Source organism: Dermacentor silvarum, chromosome 1 (assembly GCF_013339745.2).
Source record: "Dermacentor silvarum isolate Dsil-2018 chromosome 1, BIME_Dsil_1.4, whole genome shotgun sequence".
Taxonomy (NCBI): domain Eukaryota; kingdom Metazoa; phylum Arthropoda; class Arachnida; order Ixodida; family Ixodidae; genus Dermacentor; species Dermacentor silvarum.
The window spans coordinates 408,230,571-408,242,035 of NC_051154.1; the positions used below are offsets into that span (position 1 = coordinate 408,230,571).

Here is an 11,465-nt window from a genome sequence, read left to right on the forward strand (position 1 = left end):
TATAGTCTGTACCGGTGCTCGCATGTAGTTGCAGCGCGCAGCTTCAGAAATAGGCCGGCATGTAGGCCAACTGAGAAGGCAACTTTGGTCATGTGCGCATGCACCCGTAGTAGACTCGCTCTTGCCTTCACGCAGCTGACACGCGTGGACGACTGTTTTCAGCGTTTACAAATAATGCCGGAGCCATGCAGAAGAGAGGGCTTCCTTGGCAACTCATCGCGACGTCTTTCCTACTTCATTGATGGCTCACCATACCAATCTACTTGCATCGATCTTTCATGAAGATACACTTTATCGAATACCTGTGGTTTGGTGTCGCCTCGTGCCTTCATAATTGCGTGCATTAGCTAACATGCGTCGACGCCGCGACGCATTTCGCAGTGCCCATCTAATCGCGGGCGCCATATTGGGGCTCCGTCGTTAGTGTCGATCTGCTAGTCAATCGTGCACGCAGCATTGCTGTCGGTGTTGTAAGGCAGCAAACAGGCTTGCTGTCGTTGCAAACAGCATTGCTATCGATGTCGGAAGGCAGCAAACAGGAATGCTGTCGTTGCAAACAGCATTGCTGTCGGTGTCGGAAGGCAGCAAACAGGCATGCTGTCGTTGCAAACAGCATTGCTGTCGGTGTCGGAAGTCAGCAAACAGGCATGCTGTCGTTGCAAACAGCATTGCTGTCGGTGTCGGAAGGCTGCAAACAGACATGCTGTCGTTGCAAACAGCATTGCTGTCGGTGTCGGAAGGCAGCAAACAGGAATTCTGTCGTTGCAAACAAGAATCTTGTCGTTGCCGACAAGAATGCTGTCGTTCCGACAAGAACGCTTTGACGGATTTTTTGACTGGGAAGTGTGTAAGCCGTGAGGGAACCTCCGCCTGACTGGATGCACTTGTTGGACGCATGTGTGTGTTTGCCCGAGTTTTAAGTGTGTGGCTAGGTCCGCACTGTAATATACCTTACACTTTATTTTCCATGCATTAAAGATAAAAAAGTGTAGGTGGTCGTGTGCGTGCGGTGCGGATACCTTATCACCATTCTCGGAAAGGCGCGTGTTCGAATCCTCCTCTTTCTTACCTTTTTTTTTCTTTTTTTTAAGTTGCTTATTAATGCGCGGTTAACGTTTGTAATTCCATGCGTTTTCACCCCGATTAATTTGTTGTTATTGGGAGAAATGCCGCTGAAGTGCTAGCATTTCTGGGGGACTTCCGAAGAAAACAATTAAATTATGGGGTTTTACGTGCCAAAACCACGATATGATTATGAGGCACGCCGTAGTGGGGGAATCCGGAAATTTGGACAACCTGGGGTTCTTTAACGTGCACGGATGTTTTCGCATTTTGCCCCCATCGAAATGGGCCACCGTGGCCGGGATTCGATCCCGCGATCGGGGACTTCCAAGACATGCTCACAAAAGTGTGGATGGATGGGTGGATAAGGCTGCACCCTTTAAATCAGGCGGCGGCACACGCAACCTAGCCGTGACTGATAAGTTATTTTGTACTTAGCGGAGGGTGAGCTTGCTGTATAGGCCGCCCCCTGTCTTAACAGGCGACTATATTGGTGAAGGCATTGGTGAAGTGAGGTTGAGGCTAATGTGCCTGGATTAAAACATGTTAGAAGCTTCTATGGCAACAAATCATATAACACGAAACATACACATACTCACGTGTCATCACAGACTTTTGAATTGATCATTAAATATGCCACAGTCATCCACTACACTATGCACAATAATAACAGCTCATACAAGTGACCAAATGCTGTGCATAAAAAGATTTCATTCATGGGGTTTGATGTCCCTAAGCAACAGGCGTGTACGTAGCTGTGATAAATGGTGTGGCGGAAGAAAATGGATTCATTTTGACCTCCTGGGAGTCCAACATGCAGCCAAAGTGCATTATACACAAGCATTATTTTGCATTTTGCCCACATTCATTGCATTGTGGCCACTGCTGGTAGGATCGAGTAGTATTTTCAGTGTTATCCATACAGAAATGCAATATAAACTTCCATGGCAATTATATATCAGAAGGCCTTTTTCCTGAATGTTGCACCATCTGACAAATGTGTAGTCACAACTCTGAACCCTCAAAACGCTTGTCCCTTGTCTACTCTTTCTTTCGTGCCATGCCTGCTTTTTTTTTGGGGGGGGGGGGGTTCTTAAATCATGTTTCATATGCACCAACTAGACTTCTAAATGCCCTTTTATGTGAACTACAGTTTATTGAACAGCTTGTTGTTTCTCTGTGTGGTGTTCATCTTTAGCACTGCAAACAGCTTAAAATCTGCAAAACTAATGACAACTGGAAAGTTCATGTGGTAACCTGATGAAATGGCACACACATTTCAAATAAACTTTAGTTTATAGTCACTGCAGTATCTGTTTCTTCTTTTGTGTTTGTCTTCAGTGCTGTTTCATCATATTAATTACCACACCAAACCATCAGCTGTTCCTACTTATGTATACATTCTAAACTGTTTACAGTGTAGAAGTTATGTGTGAGAATCCTGCTACCAGTTGTTTGAAGGAAGTGCAGTAGGTGTTTGCAGTTAACATACACTTTGTGGTAGTGATTGTAACTAGACCTAAGAAATGCAAGCCCAAGTGGCTATTGCATTCACTCTAACCAAATCGTCATTATCTCCCATGCCAATGCACACAGGAAGATTCTCATGGTTCTGGTGTCTGTTTTCATAACCATGTACTCACCTCAGATAAGGCTCAACTGTAACAGCAATTTTACACTTTACATTATAGGTGTGCTAAAGGGGACTACCAAGTTAGGCAGTATTCGTAAATTATGCACTGCAATAGCAAAACGGCCCCTGTTAACAAAAGAGGCAGCTTGGCAAGTCCGAGAAGAAACAAAATTGGAAGACGAGTGGTAGTGCTGCGGTGAAGTTCTATTGCACCAGGCTCACTGTGATGTCTTGAATTTTGACAAGACCTACTCGGGTCTACTTGTTTATCTGGTCAAGAATGACTTCATTCTAAAGAAGCGAAAAAATAACCTTAGGAACTTTTATGTACTTCCCCTGTCTTAACACATCCCGAATATGAGGGAACACACTAAAATCTTTCATACTACCACATTGATGCACCAGTACGACATTAAAAAAGAAAAAAAAACTTTTGGCCTTTATATTCTGCAGTAAAAGTCAACCTAAGTCAGTCTAAGATGACTTAGTTTTGCTCTTTAGTGTCCCTATGCTACGTATACTGAAAGGCAGTGGTTAAGCTGTTGCTTCATTCATAAGGGGCATCATGTCGAAGGTGACATGTGCATGACAGCTATAAGGACATGCCATGACGCATCACAGATACAGTAATTGTGCCATCTCTCATCTTCCATGGCACAGCTTGAGATAATGTAAAATTGAGTGTGGATTAATGTGGTGCTTCCATTGTGCTAATACACACCAAAAGGCTGCTCCAGTGACAATGTGCATGCTGCATGCATAGATGCAGATTTATATACTGTGTTCACGCTAGCTTTCCACATGTGTGGAAGCAGCCAGGGCTGCTGCCATTAAGATGTGAAGCTGAGATAGGCAAGGTGCAGAATGATGACCAACCTGCTCTATTCTGTAGTCACTGTCAGGCTTAGCCCCAAATATGTTACAGTCTAGGCAGAACTACATTGCTGCACCTCACTGCAGCTCATTTTCAAGCATTAGGCATGTTGTTATTAATGTCTTGAAAGAGTGCTGCATTCACTCAAATGAATAGAGCTGTCAGCAAGGAATTTGTTGCCTGGAAGCCGACGGGCATTTCAGTAGTGCCACTGATGTGGTGGCACAGTGACTGAAAAAAAATGAGATGGGCAGCAATATGCACGTCAAGGTGGTCACAACAGAGAAGACTAAACAACGAAATAATCCAATATTTCTGCATTTTTGCACAAGAAAGTAGAGAAGGGGCCCAATGTGAATCGATGGTTTTCAGCACACAGCAAGCTTGATGGCTTCTGTAGACATATTGCAAACCAATTCAAGGGTGGCTACATGACAAAATATGCCACAGAGTTCACATGCCACAGAAATAATTTGCAGAGCCCTTTTACATGTGGCAGGGTTTACATTCATTGATCAGCGCATCAATGATAGAATGCGTGAACGTTGCTTTTGCTGCCCATGGGTACACAGGTGGCCATTTATTCTTTCATTGTTGTGAATGCAGCTATACCTCCAGTTTTTATGATGTGCATGAGATGGGAAAGGCATGTACAACTGTTGAAAGTGAGCTTCTGGAAATGTACTAATTAAGAAACACAGCTCCCCACATGCAAGCATGACATCTGGTTTTCTCACTGATAAAGAACGCAGACGTTTAGAATAACCTATGAACCTTGTTAAGGTGAGATGTGGCTGCAGGGATCACGCACATACAAAACATTTAGTTGCGATATATCCTTTGAATAACCCCAGAAAGCCTAAAACCCATTTTGCTAAAACAAAACAAAAAACAAACAAATAATAAACAAGATTAAAAAACAACTTAAACTTTGTCACTTAGAAAGTACATTTGTATCCTCCCCCCACCTGAAAAAAAGTCTTTATAACTTAGTAATTCATTATAAATTGACTATCTGAGTTACCTGCAATTTAAGCTATGGTTCAGTGTGTCGAAGACACTAGCGTGAATTTCGCAAGCTTTCCCACCATTACATCAGCATTTTGAGCTACCGAACTCTTGTGTGTCAAAAATGCCATGTTTGGCATTGTGAAGATAAACTAATATCTCCAAGTCTAACTCTTGTTCTGTCACTTATTTTGCTTCTGTCCTCCTGGATTTTATGCTGGTTTCTGTTCTAAAACAAAGCAGCTCTATTTAAAGCATGCCAATTACACAAATGAATTGAAAATATATTTGAGTCAGTTTTGAGAATATATGAAGCTAGCACAAACAGGGCACTTATCACTGGAAAACACCGGAATGGTGGCGCTTGTTCTCTTGAGATCGAAATGATGCATTCGTCCGTCCTGCTGCATGAACTTTGGGAAATGTCACCCTGTTTTCAATGTGCTGCCCTTTTTGGTTGCATCGCTCTTACGCATAATAGCCAGTGTGGCCAACAATACATGTGACGTAGCTCCTTGCAGGAGCATCGCAAACCATGGCTCCAATGCTCACCCGAACATGAACATATCCTATGCTTAACCCCTCAGAGGTTAGGTCGGAGACTTGCACATATGGCTCTAGGTAATCCTGCAGACATAGCGTCTTCCCTGCACCACAGTACACACTGACAAGAAATGGCGGTGATGCCTCCACATTTTTATGCGGCACAAAATGGACCAAAAGGCAAGCTGGCTACTTTTGTAAAGAGGGACTCCGTCAATGTTGCCTTGTAGCTTCAGTTCACTTGGAACTACTTGCCCCGGCTGCAACACTTGACGAATTGCTTCTGCAAGGCCAAAGTGCACAAATGAACCATTTTGCCCCACCTGAGCTTTGTGCTCAGTTTTCAAAACTGTCCTAGCATCTTTTAGAAGATTAGAGATGCCTCTTCGCCGGCAGAAATCGAGGAGATCGTTGTACATGCATGCGTCATATTATGTTTGGAAGCAATTACAGCAAGCTCTTCACTTGCACACAGTTGTTCGGAATGTACACGAGAGTGCGTTGGACTACAAGTGAAGGCTATTCCCTCATCTGGCCCAGTGAAGCTGTCTGAAGCGAGAAAGTCATCAGACTCATCACTTGAATCGCTACCTTGGGGACCTCCTTTGTCACTTGAGTTGCTATCAGTCGCTGTGCTCACATGAGGACGTACCCGCACTTTCTGATTGGCATTCTACAAAAGGAGCTTCTTGTCTGCAGACGTCCTCAACAAAGGCTTCACTTCTCGAACGCTCGTTCAACCGTTTGAACGAAGGCTCACCACCGTCATCCATGGAAATTGAACTTCACGATTGTCTGCTGGTTCCCGGCTTCGGAGGCGAAAGTCGCTCTACACGAGAACTGTCTGCAGAGGTGAAGCTTGCAGCTTCGTCGTTGGACAAGGAAGGCCAACAAGCTGCGCGAGTCCTAGCTCATTCATTATCTTGTTGCATTCCTTTCTTACGACTCGACATTTCCTCCACTTGGAGGGCTTGATGAGCGAGAGGGATGAGTCAGATGCCGAAACCGCAACGCTGTAGCCCGTGCCGAAAAACGCAAGACGACGGCGAGGCGAAAGTGTGGACAGCAGCAGTGAAGTGGGGCAGTCAGTCACAGCAAGGAGCAGCCGACCTGCCAACGCATGAGCCGAATTGAATCGAACCATGCAGGAAGAAAATTTTTGCCTGGAGGAAGAAAAATTTCTTCCTCCATGAAGGAAGTTTTTATTGCGATAGCAATTATATGGACACTTCAAGCAGATGTTGCCGTCGTCGGCGTGAGGTTCCGTATAAAGTCCAAGGGCGATAAAATCTTGCAACCGGGCGCAAGGGGAACTGGCGACGCAATCTCTCACGCGAAAGGAGCAAAGCGGGAAGGAAGTGCGGGAGGGGGGAGGGGAGGCGGCTTCTACTTTGCCAACAAATGCGTTCATGTACTTTGCGCTTTGCGCTTGGTTCTTTTTATGTTTGCGCCGGTACGGACTGCCGGTGTTGTCGCGCGCACCGTATCTTGCAAGCGACCTCCAAACGGCTCTGACCTTTGTATGCTGTGCATTCGGCCGCTCAGTTTTCCCTTGAAACGATAAACCGCACGAACCTTCGCTTGCTCGCTGCGGCAGCTGCGTTTGCTGCCAGCGTTTTGACAGTGGTTGTCTGCGGTCATCGAGTGTGATCTATTCATGTGTGCTTGCGCGCTGACACCACGCTTGTTAATTCAGTTAGTAAGTGAATGTGTCCAACTTCATGCAGCCGATAAAGCTACTATCCCTACTCCGAATAGCTCTCTGCTAATTCGCTATCGCCATTGATGCTTCGCCTTTCGGGCGAAACTGCGACATTTTTTCCCGTTCTTCCATGAAGCGCACGGACTTTTTAAAGGCCCGTTCCATTGGCCTGCACCACTGTGAACCACTTCGCACACCGATTCACTAAAAGCGCGGCACACGAAATGAATGCCGAAGTGCAGACCCGGTGCAGGTGTGTGTTTTGTCCGACCGATGTGCACGGCTTGCGCTAAATAGGTCTTGAGCTGCTGGTGTAATCGGCTTCGGAGACGTTAATATTCCCGCGCTTGCCTAGACACGGCAGATAGCCGTAAGCTGGGTTTTAACGGTGCTTGTGCATGTGTGCTGTGTCGTCTGCTGCGCTGCTGCTTCGCACCTGTACCACAGTGTATTAGAATATAAGGTATGTGTACATTCCCAGCTAGCACAAAAGCGATAGAAAACTGCTTCCATACCGATTCGCCAAGACTAAATGAACGTCTGAAAGACGCACTAAAAAATCCGTGCAGTCCGTTTAGAAGGTGATAAACGGTCGTATATCGTTGCTAATGTCCGGCGGATGTGACTATTGCAAGAAGTTCTAGAATCCTGCTTAAAGTAGTTTCGAAAAATCCTGTCTTGAAATGGGATTTTGCAAGACCATTAGAAGCATTTTAAAAATACAGATTGAATCCTGCTACAATCAGGATTTTGACATCCGTTTTTTTTCACCCTCCCCTCTAGCGCCCCCCTCGTCTCCCTTTCCTTCCCTCTCCCCATGCCCGTGCGGCGTTTCGCCGGCCGGTGGCATGCAGGTTTGCGCTTGTGCAATACACGAAACACATACAGCAATAACATTTTTATTGCAAGTAAACACGACTAGAAAAGCTAGCAATCAACATTAAATGAGTGCCTCCGAGTAACGTCCATTACAGGTATCGACCTTGATAAACCTGGTTTCGAACAGGCTGCTGGGCTGTAGCTCCTTAATTCAGCAGGTCTTCTTACTGCAAAAACATTAGGCATGTGTAAAACGTATGTTAATTGAAGCACACTTTTCTTAGTGAACGTATAGTTTTTCAATGCACTGGCAATAAGCACTGCAATATATCTTGGCAATGGGCAGCAGTACAATATATTGGTCCAAGCACACAGTTTTTGAGCATTCCACCTTTAACATGGTTCTAACATTAACCGATCACAAGTGAAATTCCCTTCTGTTGCCTTGAAGACATACTTTACATCTAACTGAAGGTGTTGCATGTACAATCGCCAACCAGTGTAAGTGTCGGCTATTTTGCTAGCTTTCAGGAGGCTGTTGTCTTGACTAGTTGGCGACTGGTAGATGACAGCAGCCTCCTAAACATGTGCGAAGTAGGTGCCAATTAGCATTCAAAGAAAGGAATAGATAATGCATTTCTGATAATGTTGTACGAGAAAAGAGGTAAGTGCGGCTCTGCAAAGGCACAGCTTCAGTGTGACAGCATTGTTACACCACCCCAATTTTATTTGCCACAGATCACATAGCCAATTCAGAAATGGCGCAGGCTTGAGTATATACCTACCCGCCGCGGTTGCTCAGTGGCTATGGTGTTGGGCTGCTGAGCACGAGGTCGCGGGATCGAATCCCGGCCACGGCGGCCGCATTTCGATGGGGGCGAAATGCGAAAACACCCGTGTACTTAGATTTAGGTGCACGTTAAAGAACCCCAGGTGGTCCAAATTTCCGGAGTCCCCCACTACGGCGTGCCTCATAATCAGAACTGGTTTTGGCACGTAAAACCCCATAATTTTTTTTGAGTATATACCTAAACACCAGTCTATCAAACACATCGCATACATCAAATTGAGCAAATATATTGCGATTCCTTAAAAAATAAAAGACAGCAGACGAGTGCAACCTTGAGTAACAGCGACTATTTGCAGCACGGCTGCTTCAAGCATATACAGTAAGAACTTCAGTTGCTTGTAATTAAACCATTGAAATGTTGCACGCCTATGACTTGCCTGTTTGAAAACCTCCACACAATAACATAGCCAAGCACTTGTAAAGAATTTTTTTTTACAAAAACAGTGAGTCATCCACACACAAGGTGGGAACATAAGCCGTAATTTTCCACCCAGTTTCACTAACTTTGACCTTGGTGACATTAATAGTTACGCAATGGGTTAAAGGTTAAGCTCGTGCCGTTTATAAATCAATTGTGATCTAGAGTGCTTGCATATGCAATTTATTGCTTACACCGAAATGAGCCCACACACTAAAACCCAAACATGGCACGCGGCGACGATTTCATCGCCGTTGCACTTTATACGGAACATCACGGCGACGACGACGGCGGCAAAAATGCGCTTGGAGTGCCCATATAATTTCTATCGCAATAAAAGAAAAAGAACCGCGGCGTAAATTTCTCTCTCTCAAATGGCAAGGTCGCCGTTACGTCGTCGCGCCGTAACACGCGTGTTCGAGTCGATGTCTCAACGCTGCGGCTGCGACGCAGACGGAAGCAACGACGGAGGCCCAGTCCGGCCAACGCTCGCTTCAACGGCAGGAAAAGAAAGAGAGAGGGTTAAGCTGGCGCCGGGCCGGCGGCGGGCGCGCACGGAGACAGTCGAAGGTGGGGGAGCTACGAGGGAGTTGAGAGGGAGAGTGAGGGGAGCCACCGAAGCGACGGGGTCACCTCTGCTGAAGCCAAATCCGCTTCCCTGACGCCCTCCTCCCTCACCTTCGACGTGTCCGCTCGCGCCCGGCGCCGCCCGCTCCCTACAGCATCGTTTTCTGCGAGCGTTGGCCGACGTGGGCAGTCTCGTGGCCCCTACTCGCCAACTGCTTGCGCGCCGTGATATATAATGACTCCATTCGTACGTCGTGCTGTGGTGCACGAATACTTCAGAAATAAGTCCTTCCTTTAATTCGAACAAACTTTCGGGCTCCTTCGAGTTCGAATTATCGAGATACGACTGTATATGTGTCACGCTGAAAATTTAATTTGTAGGACTTTAATATGACATAACAGATACCTGGGTTCTTGGAGTTCAGGAGTTTCGTGGTGGCCCTTTGGGCGGCGGCGTTTTCGTCTGCCCCTTTCGGCACCTGTAGAGGGTACATGATCGGTGTCTTCACCCTCACGCGCCTTCTCTCTTGCACGTAGGTATGTGCCTGCAAAGTAAGTTACAAAAAAAACTATTTATTGTTATGCTGATAAACTCGGAGTATCTATGTTTATAATGTAACAGCAGTGCCTATTACAACTGTATATTGGAATTTTTCTTTTTTTAACAGAATTTTGTTACTGCACAGACTTGCAAAAAGAAAACGCCAGTGCGACCTCAAAATTTATTTGTTGCATGACTGAAGCCAAAAAATGTTAGGTATCCTAAAAAAAGATGCTGTAAATAGCTACACTGTCGGATTATGTTACAAAAAACAAGGCAATAGTGCACTACATACAGGGTGTTTCATTTAACTTTAGCCATACTAAAAATATGCAAGTGCCACGTACCAGGACAGAACCAAGGTAATGTTGGAGATACTCAGATTATTTTTTGCATTCCGCCTAGTTAGATAATTAGTTCTAATTAATTGATTAACTTCTCAATTACTATAGTTAGAAGAAAAGTGTCAATGGGAAGATTGTAAAGCAACATGAGAAACCCCTGATACCGCTTTCTGTTTCTCAATATGAGCTACATAAAGTGTTTTTCCAAGTGTGAAACATACCTGCCAATACACGCAAACTGCCTCGAGCGGCCAGTCGTTCGGCAATTTTGCGTGTATTCGCGGGCATCTTTCACGCTCGGAAAAACACACCAGTGATCTCGCACAAGAGCGTTGACGGAAGAATGCTGTGGCTACGCGAAGATCGTAGCACGTCTCATCATTCTGCGCCAAACGGGAATGTCATCGTCATCCTAACGATCAATGGTCAACGAAACGTCACAGAGGTAATTTTAGACAGCTTTGGCAAACCTGAATACGCACACAATAAAAGAAACGTACGCGGACGTAAACATGCCTCTTAAACAATATTAGAGATTCCAGTTAAAATCAAGGCGCTTTCATTGAAAAACTTCATTACCGCCTAAAACTTCCACCTAAAACTCCCGCCTGAAAACCGTAAATAATTAAACACGACAGGTGTCAAAGTGGCAGTGACTACTTACGTGAGCAAAGAAGATGTGGAAGGCAGTCTGGCGCTCCGCAGTTCATGAACGAATACGCGTCAGGAACTTAACGGCTGGTCCTGACAAAAATAACGGTGAGTGTAACGGCGGGTTCAAAAGTTACGTAATCTGGAGGGAAGCTGCGCGGAGAGCGCAGTCAGCTCGGCTGCTCAGACTGCGTCGGCGCAAGCGATGACGCCGATGAGCCGTCGCGCCACTCCTCGCTTTGTCAGGTAGCCGCTATGATACGTCGCGGCGCTGCATCCTCTTGCGACACACGCTGGTGCAATGCAGAAAGATACTCAGTGTGGCTTCGTACTCGGTACCTGAAGCACAGAAATACTAGCTAATTTAACTAAGAAAATACAAAATGCGGCTGCTACCATAATGCTAGCGCCACCTTACAAAGATAATTTGAAATAACAAAAGTCGAACTTTTT

General features: G+C 45.6%; 1 long non-coding RNA gene across 1 annotated transcript; it reads right to left on the bottom strand.

Annotated features, from left to right (window-relative positions):
• Nucleotides 1-7,766: 7,766 nt before the first annotated feature.
• LOC125942542 (uncharacterized) lies at nt 7,767-11,169 on the bottom strand. Its single transcript, XR_007465194.1, has 3 exons — nt 11,026-11,169; nt 9,883-10,021; nt 7,767-7,868 (listed from the first exon to the last, which is right to left on the bottom strand). It is a non-coding gene; the product is annotated as an uncharacterized LOC125942542 (long non-coding RNA).
• Nucleotides 11,170-11,465: the final 296 nt, after the last annotated feature.